The following is an 8,287-nucleotide window of genomic DNA, read 5'->3' as shown; positions in this document are numbered from 1 at the left end:
AAAATGACAGATTATTTTTTTTTAAATGGTAGAAAGTTCCCTTTGGATTCTCTCTGCTTGAGTGGCAAATGTACTGAGAATAGATGAATGCCAAGAGCAACTATTGTCATGCTTTCTTCATGGGCTCCCAGGTGTATTTTCATCATTTGCTCTATTACGTTATATAAATACACACTGAGGAAGGGGAGTTGCACATCACCTTTGAGTATCACTGCTAATAATGGATTAGATCCCCCTTTTCATTTTTCAAACCCATCTCTTTGAAGGAGCCTGTGTAGGGGAAAATCCTCTGCTAAGGGAAATTATAGTCAGAACCACTTTTAGAGGACTGTCAAAACCAATCAGGACTCACTTCTGCTACGTGGTATTTTCAGTCCAAGGGCTGGGATGGAAAGAGACAATCTCTGAATAAATGCTTGTGGAGGCAAGGCTGAAATTTTGGCCCAGCAGCTCCAAAAAAAGTACACGTGCCTCTATCCGGACTCCTCTAGCAGATAACAGTATCACAGCTCTCCTGCCTTCCCCAGGAGCCCAGCCATTACGGAGCCAAACCCTGCACGTCTGCCTGTGTACACCCCACAAACCCCCCATCGCTCCTGCCGAGAGGACCTGCACCAGGGAGCGGGAGCAAGCCCTGCACCCACAGAAAATCATATTCTAACACCAGCAGAAAAAAATCGACGTTATCGGCCAGCTGGCATTAGGCAGGATGGGAAAGCAAGAGCAACTGCCAGTTCTCCGATGCACTGCAGCATTGAATCGTGTCTGCCGCTGCACCGCTAAGGCGGTTTTGTGGCTTTTCTGCTCCAAAAAGAACAAGCGGCACCAAGCACTGCAGGTAAAGATGCTTTCAAACTACAAATTGCCAAGAAAGTCACTGTTTCAGGGAGCTAAAACATAAAGGCGTTGACAAGAACACGCAGGGGGAAATTTTGCAAAATCTCTAGTCAAATGGAGATAGAGGCTGTGGATTTACTGCTTCCCTCTTCCCCCTCCCCAGCTCCCCGGCAGCAGCAGGTACGTGTTCAGGCAGCAGGAAGGGCCGGTGCTCTCTCAGAGGGGCAGGGAAAGGCGGAGGGAAGAGGCACACACGTGCGCGCACAAGTCGTAAATAGGAGCCCCGCCGGCAGCAGCAATGAGGCACGGAGACAGCAGCCAAACGAAAGGTTACCGTGAAATCCCACAGGGATGATGGATGCTGGCGCTTGGCTGCGAGAGAGATAACATCACCGGTGCCCGGAGCTGACGGAGTTATGGGCTCCGACCCGGCCAGAGAAGGTCAGCCAACTCATCTATCACTGGCAGAAGAAGGGCTGCGGCCACGCAGCTGGATGAACAAGCAAGGTGGGACTCTTGTAACTCGGACATATGGCATCAGCCAAGGTGCAGGGATGTACCCTGTGCCCAAGGGTTGTTACCAGACCACGGCTAATTCTGCCTCGCGGCTCTGCTCAGCCAGGCACAAGCATGGGGGGGAAGGAACAGACCAGCAGCAAGGCCCTGAAGCTGGGCCCACGGAGGGCTGGCTCGGCTCCGACCACGAAGCCCAGCATCATGCAGGGCTAATGCCGCACGTGTACCTCAGCTGCCAAGTCCCGCTGCGAGAGGCTATTCTGGGAGCTGGAACAAAAGAGGGTATCCTCTCACCACCCAAATAAATACCTCTGCGGTTGTTCATGAAGGTTTTCCAGCTGGGGAAAGGTTATGTTGTCTCTGCACCTGCTGCGGTTTCCCCGAAATACGGAAAGAATTTTTTGGGTGTCACACCAGTGAATTCACTACCTGGCAGAGCTGTCGCACCTGAATGAAAACCTTGAGAACCAATTGAGCTTTACAGACTGATCTATGCAGCAACAGCATCTGTGCAACCCACACCCAAATCCACTGCTTCGTGCAGTTTTTTATGGTTAACATAGATTTATGGTTAAAGTAGGAGCGCCTTGTCTCTGGGAAAATTCAGGTCTATTTGGTAGATGAGTGAGGAAAGGGTCTGGGAGCGTTAACAGCGCACGTTTCAGAGCATATTGCAGTGGCTTTGGCTTGGGTCTGTACTGAGTGTTTGTTTCTGGGAATGAGGCATTTCAGCCAGAAAACCCACCTCTTCCTCGCATTTCCACGAATTCCAGAGGCATTGGCAGCTCACCTCTGGCCTGGGAACAGCCAGTCGGGAGGGGAAATACATTGGGCTGTTTTCTGCCCCTGTCTCCCTTCAGAGGCCTTTGGCTTTTCATTTTTTAGACTCTCCCCCTACTCTGAGCTGAGGTACCGTCAGCACTGTGTGTTGAAAAAGGTGGCTTCTTAAAAGACAGGCCTGTGTGACAAAGTTAACGCTGTGGTTGTTAAGAAGAATAAAGTATTGATTTGTCTATGTTTTTTAAAGGACTTGAAACCGTGATATGATTCTGCCTTAAAGCAAAAATCCAGCCTGTATTTCATCATTATAGAAGGGGGGGGGGGAGAGAGAGAGATTCCTGCAGAGATTATTGTATTTGTGAGACTGGGTTTTTTTTTCCTCTCTGCACATGAACAGCCCATGTGAGACTAAGTACTTTCCATGTGACTAACTCATTCCCATGCTTGCTGTGTAACAGGGCATTTAAAGCATCAACAGGCAAGGTCAGAGCCTGTTTGTTGATGCTAATGTGAGAACAAACACTGCAGAAAGATCAGGATTATAAAAGTTACATGGATGTTGCCCCCAAGTCTGTTCCCTTCTGGGCAGCAGCCTGGGTTTGCTGGGGACTCTCTTCTCTCTGTCCCTCCGTGCTCTCTAGCGTCTGGGGTAGAAGGGCCCCACCAGAGCTGGAGGAAAGGAGAAAGGAGCCAAGCCGGCTGCTGATGTGGTGCGTGGGGGCCCTGGATCACTCGGCCGCTGAGCTGATGGGGGTATCGGCACCGGGAGAGCTTCCTGCTTCCCTGAGCAGCTCTTATCTGTCCTCCTCCGTTAACGCAGCATGGTATCACCAGGAAGCAGGGAACTTCTCAAGCTATCACCTTACTATTTACTGGTGTGATTATTTAGATCTGTATAATTTGTGTTATGTTAGGGCCGCCTTTTCTCCATCCGACTCTGTGCTTGGGACAGCAGTTCTGACCAGGCAGGAGCTGCACAATTCCCCATTGGTAAGAGCAGGATAGGAATTGGTCAATGGCCTGTCTCAGACTGAGTTCTGAACACATCTTCATTTTCCTTTTTTTTTTTTAAGTTTCCCATGTTCATAATGGTGGTTGAAAAGACCAAGATTAGCGTATGTATATGAAAAGATTCACATATGTATTTCAGAGGTATGGACCTTTTGAGGAGGCATTACATTTTTAACCTGAGCTATAGCCATTTCAGCAGGAAATCTTATTGACTACAAAAGCAGAAAAGTCAGAATAATCCCTCCGAGGTGAATCTATCAGCAATTTATACAGCTCCTTGCCTCAGATAGGAAGGAGATGTCTCAGAGCTTGGGTTGATCACCAGCCCCTTCCACATCCATATCACTTGCTGCTTCACAGCTGCGAGAAAGCCTGGTCAATCCAGCCTCCATTCCTAGCCTCTCCGCGCCCTGCGGTTGAGCTCTGCTGTCAGCTGCACCGAGGTGGGTGAGATCTGTAGCTTCAAGTGCCGGTATGAGACAGACCTGAAGGATCGAGTCCCATTTCCCGCTGGGGCCGGTGGGGTGAGGGCAGAGCGCAGCGTGCCCAGCCTGTCCAGCCCCACTGCCCACCAAAGCCTGGAGAGGAGGGAGATGCTGCCTCAGGCACCCACCTCTGGGCTTTATGTCTGCCATATCCACATTACTGCTGCAACAACATTAACCACTTCTTCTTTTTTTTTTTTTCTTGAATGGCTGATGGAACATCTTTTTAATCTTTTTTTAACCTTAGAACTGTACAGAAAGTGACAGCACAGTAACTATTTGCAGCTCTTCTGGATGTTTATCTCTGACACAGCAGAGACATGACTCTGGGCTGCTGTGACTTCAGCCGCCCTGGGGAGAAGTCCTGACTTCTCCAGTTCTGGAGGACAAACGTGTGAATGGGCAGGAAGCAGGGAGAGACGAACATTTATTGATCCACTGCTGGAAGTATCCACTGGAAGTATAAAGGGGCTTTAGAGCATTACTGTCAGTGACGGGCTGATTGTGCTGATTAAAACAAAGTAAAATGAAGAGGAACTGATCAAATATCCCCTAGCAAAAAGCGATGAAGGCGTTCAAAGCTCACATAACACAGATCCAGGTCTGCAGCATTTCTAACGTTTGATTAATCACCGGTGTAACCTTGTAACTAACACTAATGAGATGTAGCACAGAAATCCTTGAAAACTGTTCAAATCAAGTTTCAGCTTCTTTTTGATCCATGATTTACACTACAAGCAAATCCCTTTTCTCGCCAGCTCCTGGTGGTGCACCGTCCCTCCTCAACACACTCACCCTGTCGTTCAGCAACAACTGCATTTTGCTGCAGAGGCAGCGACGTAAGAACCTTGCTACTGACATTCAAATGGATGGGAGTGGACAGTTATCCAGGCTTCAGAGCCACCAAGCCGCTCGCTTAGGTGCCAAATACTTCTCAGTTTTGCCAACCAATTTGATCATTGGGCTAAAGATCAGGAAATAATTTTCCTCTGACTTTACAATTCCTTAGCCACTTTCTTCCATCTCAGTGCATCTAAAATTCTGGGAATAGGGAACTGCCTCCCTGTAGCCTCTTGTGCGTTTGGCGCTCTGTGATTCCTACAAAAACCTCAGTGAATCTCTACAAGCTGAAATGGCACTGACCGGCCTGACTGCCACCTCTTTTGCTTTTGTTCTGCTGGAGGAGCAGCTCTGTAGCTGTACAGAAGAAACACGGGCTTGGTTTATTCACAGTGTGTTTTCTGCTCTTTACAAGGATGTTCAAAGGGAGTTGTATCTTTTAACTTGGGGAGTAAAACTGAAACCACTGAGGGGTTAAAATACAGGGTAGAGGAGGAACTGGATGTGAAATTAAGAAATGCTAACTCTGTCACCCTTGAACACAGTGGCTGCAGCGAGGGAAAGGTGAAGTTATTTGGCAAGCAAAGAACAAAATGAATGGCAGTTGAAAGGCAGCGTTTTGATAGGCACTAATTATTAAACTGTAATTAGCACAAGGATGCAGTGATCTGTTCAAATCCCAGCTAAGCAAACAGGTAGAGGTTAAAGACAAAAGTATCTGCAGAGTTCCCAACCTTGCGGCTGCAGATGCTGAAGAGGCACAGCACGGGCAGCGCGGCCACGTGCTCATCCCCCATCTTTTAAAGCATGACGCTTTGGACCCGCGTCCTATCATCTGGTACCATGGAGGGAAAACAGCAGATAGGTTAGTTTTGGAGAACCGCAGTGGTACCTGTTGTGCCCAAGTCAGAGCTGGATTCACAGCAGCCATCCTGGTCAGCCTGGAGAAGGGCTGGGGCCAGGATGAGCAGCCGATGGGCAGCCGGAGCTATGGGGCAGGGTTAGGTAGGGAACCAAGGGCCAGCCAGGCTGGAGTGCTGCTCAGCACAGGGACCACGGCTGGACACTGAGGTCAAATCGGACCTGGACCTCAGTGGGCACTGGGGGCAGGGATGGGATCAGGGCAGGGGTATGGTTGGGGTCAGGGGCCCGAGGGCTTTCCGAGATGCTCAGCCCGGAGAGTACTGCAGTGGGAAAATACCACCTACAGCAGAGGAGCCACTGAAAATCAGGAGAACAAGGTTTAAAACCATTTCGTCCAATATAATAGCAGTTTCAATCATGTTTATCCACCATTAGTGAGACATTTGAAAAACCCGAGCCTGCTAGTAGCAAACCAAGCTTAAAAATATCGTGCTATTGAAAAGTGCCACTTTCCCTCTCCTACAAAGCCGTTCTAAAAACTACCAAAGGGCTCAGAGAGACCCGGAAACTTTCCTCTTTGCCTCGAGGGTGTAGTCAACTTGTCACTGAATCTAAAAATAGTCTTCAGAGTATTGATTAACCCCGTCTGAAGTGAGCAACAATGAATTAGAGAGAAGAAAATGAAACCAAGCAAAGCTTTAGAGCATATTTGACAGCAAGATCTGGGTTAGGAGAAGCAGAACATCTTTTATTACAAGTCAGTGACTGTTGCTTTGTCAAGATACTATATTTTTATCCATTCTCAGCCAGCAGAACTATACCTACAGAAGTCCACTCAGCATGGTAGGAAGACCTTTCTCCTAGGTGGTAATTTATCTATTCAATCATTTGCTCCTGACTAATTTTTTACTCATGTCCTTTTCTTTTTTTAAACACAGGATGATTCTCCAGTATGCAGTCTGGAGTTTTAGACTTCACTTAATAATCTCTTGGTTACTTGTGTAGATGTAAGCATATAAAATGTATAAATATTGTTACCAAGAAAAAGTAAGTCTCCCTCCCCACTTCTCCCTCACTGATGGACCAGGTCTGGCCACAAACAGGAAAAAAAAAACAAAAATAAACACCAAAAAAAGTACTATAAAATCCTATTGAGCACTCAAATCCCAGGGAGAAAAACTATGACAATGCTTAAAAATAGAAAAATTAGGATCTTCTTTCCACAAGATGTTATGCTCTTCTTGCCTCAAGATTTTATTTGAGATCATTAATTGACCTTATTTAAATTTGAGAGCTAACAAAGGTCAAACCACTACTCTTAATATCACAGTTTCGTTGCAGATCAAAGCAAGTATATGACTATATGGAGCATGCAAAAGTGCAGCGTCAAGTGTGGATTCCTTCGCAAACATTCTTCAGTTACTGGGAGAAATCCCATTACAATAGGCAGGGATACTTATAATCACATCAGCTTCGTGATAACTTTTCCTCCTGTGTCTTAGTATCTCGCAATAAACCAACAATCAGGGTGTGTAAACACCACATGATGGCTGATCTCTGTTATTATGACCTTTCTCATGGTGAGTAATCTCATCTGCCCTCACAAGTGAAGATAACTGTTAGATTAGATTAGTGCTCACATATTATATTGCGTATCTCATGGATATTTTTTCCACAGTCCTATGGGTGCAGTAGGACTGACTGGGAAAAGCTCTAGCCAAGATCTACGGGGAGGGAGAGGAAACGGATGGACGCCTCCAAAGACTGTTAAGGCTGCAGTAAAGAGTAAACGCAGTCATCGGCGAGGTGGAGGTTTAACTCCTTATCTTAAGACACCTTCACATGCTTTCCTGAGCCAAGCGACTCCAGCTGGAGCCATTTGGCTGTCAGGTCAATAAGCAAAATGCAGAGTCTGGAGAAAGAAGTAGTTCACAAGGGGGCAACAATTCTGCGAAAAATCTAAAAACAAACCCCAAAACGTCTCACAGTGCCAGAACCGGCCCGTGACACAAAGGAAACAGCACTGTCCCTGGAGCTCTTTCAAACCCAGCCAGGATCGGTAATGACCAAAACAGCCTTCGGGAAGCTGCCTCGCTGCCTCTGCAGGGACCCTGAGCAGAGGAAGCGCAGCCAGGGCGCTAACTGGTGTCTTGGCCAAGCCGAAAAAATTCCTAGCATGGAGGCTTTTTCAAAAGCTAAACTTCACCCCTTTAGAGACACACCGAGTGGCCACCAGACAGTGACCGCTTTTGGCTATTGCCACGGCAGGTTGGGCTCACCGGGTAGGTCTGTGATAGGGAACAAATATATTTCACCACAAGCCCAAGCTTGCCTTCAAATCTCAATTCAGCCTATCCAGAAAGTTGGGATGCAAGTCTCTGCTTAAGCAAATGTTTTCGAAATTGCATGAGGAAAAGTCTGCCACCCATTAGTGTGAATCCCTACCGCATGGGGAGACGTTCCCAATATGCTGACGCCCACTCCATCACCACCAGCCCTTGCACAGGTGACACGTGGCCAACAAGGCAGACAGACCAACTGTGGAGTCCTTCCTAAGTCCCAAAATATTACGAACTACAAATTTAGGCTGCTCGTGCTATCGATGGGGGCTGTCCTGGATAAATCACATAGCCTTTCTGTGTAACAGTGTTTCTGCTGACAGAAGTTTGAACGGATGCATCATTTTAGCTCTGAAGACATGTATTTCCTCTTTGCCTGACTGATATCTACTTTAAAATTGCCCAGGTATAGGGAGATAAGCGAAGTAAAATAGATCCTTTCTCGATCCTTTCTCCAGTTTGTTCTTTTCATTTAGAAATTGCTCATCATTTAATTCTGGAGGAAAAAAATGTTAGATGTAAAGGAGACACAGCAAATTCCTGAATGCAGCATCTCTGAAGAGAACAGATACATTTGCAATGTCATGAAGAGAGTCATTCAGCAGATGAAATGTT

This window comes from Larus michahellis, chromosome 11, assembly GCF_964199755.1.
Source record: "Larus michahellis chromosome 11, bLarMic1.1, whole genome shotgun sequence".
Lineage (NCBI taxonomy): Eukaryota > Metazoa > Chordata > Aves > Charadriiformes > Laridae > Larus > Larus michahellis.
The sequence above is the reverse complement of the archived record's forward strand: the minus strand, read 5'-3'. Positions refer to the sequence as shown.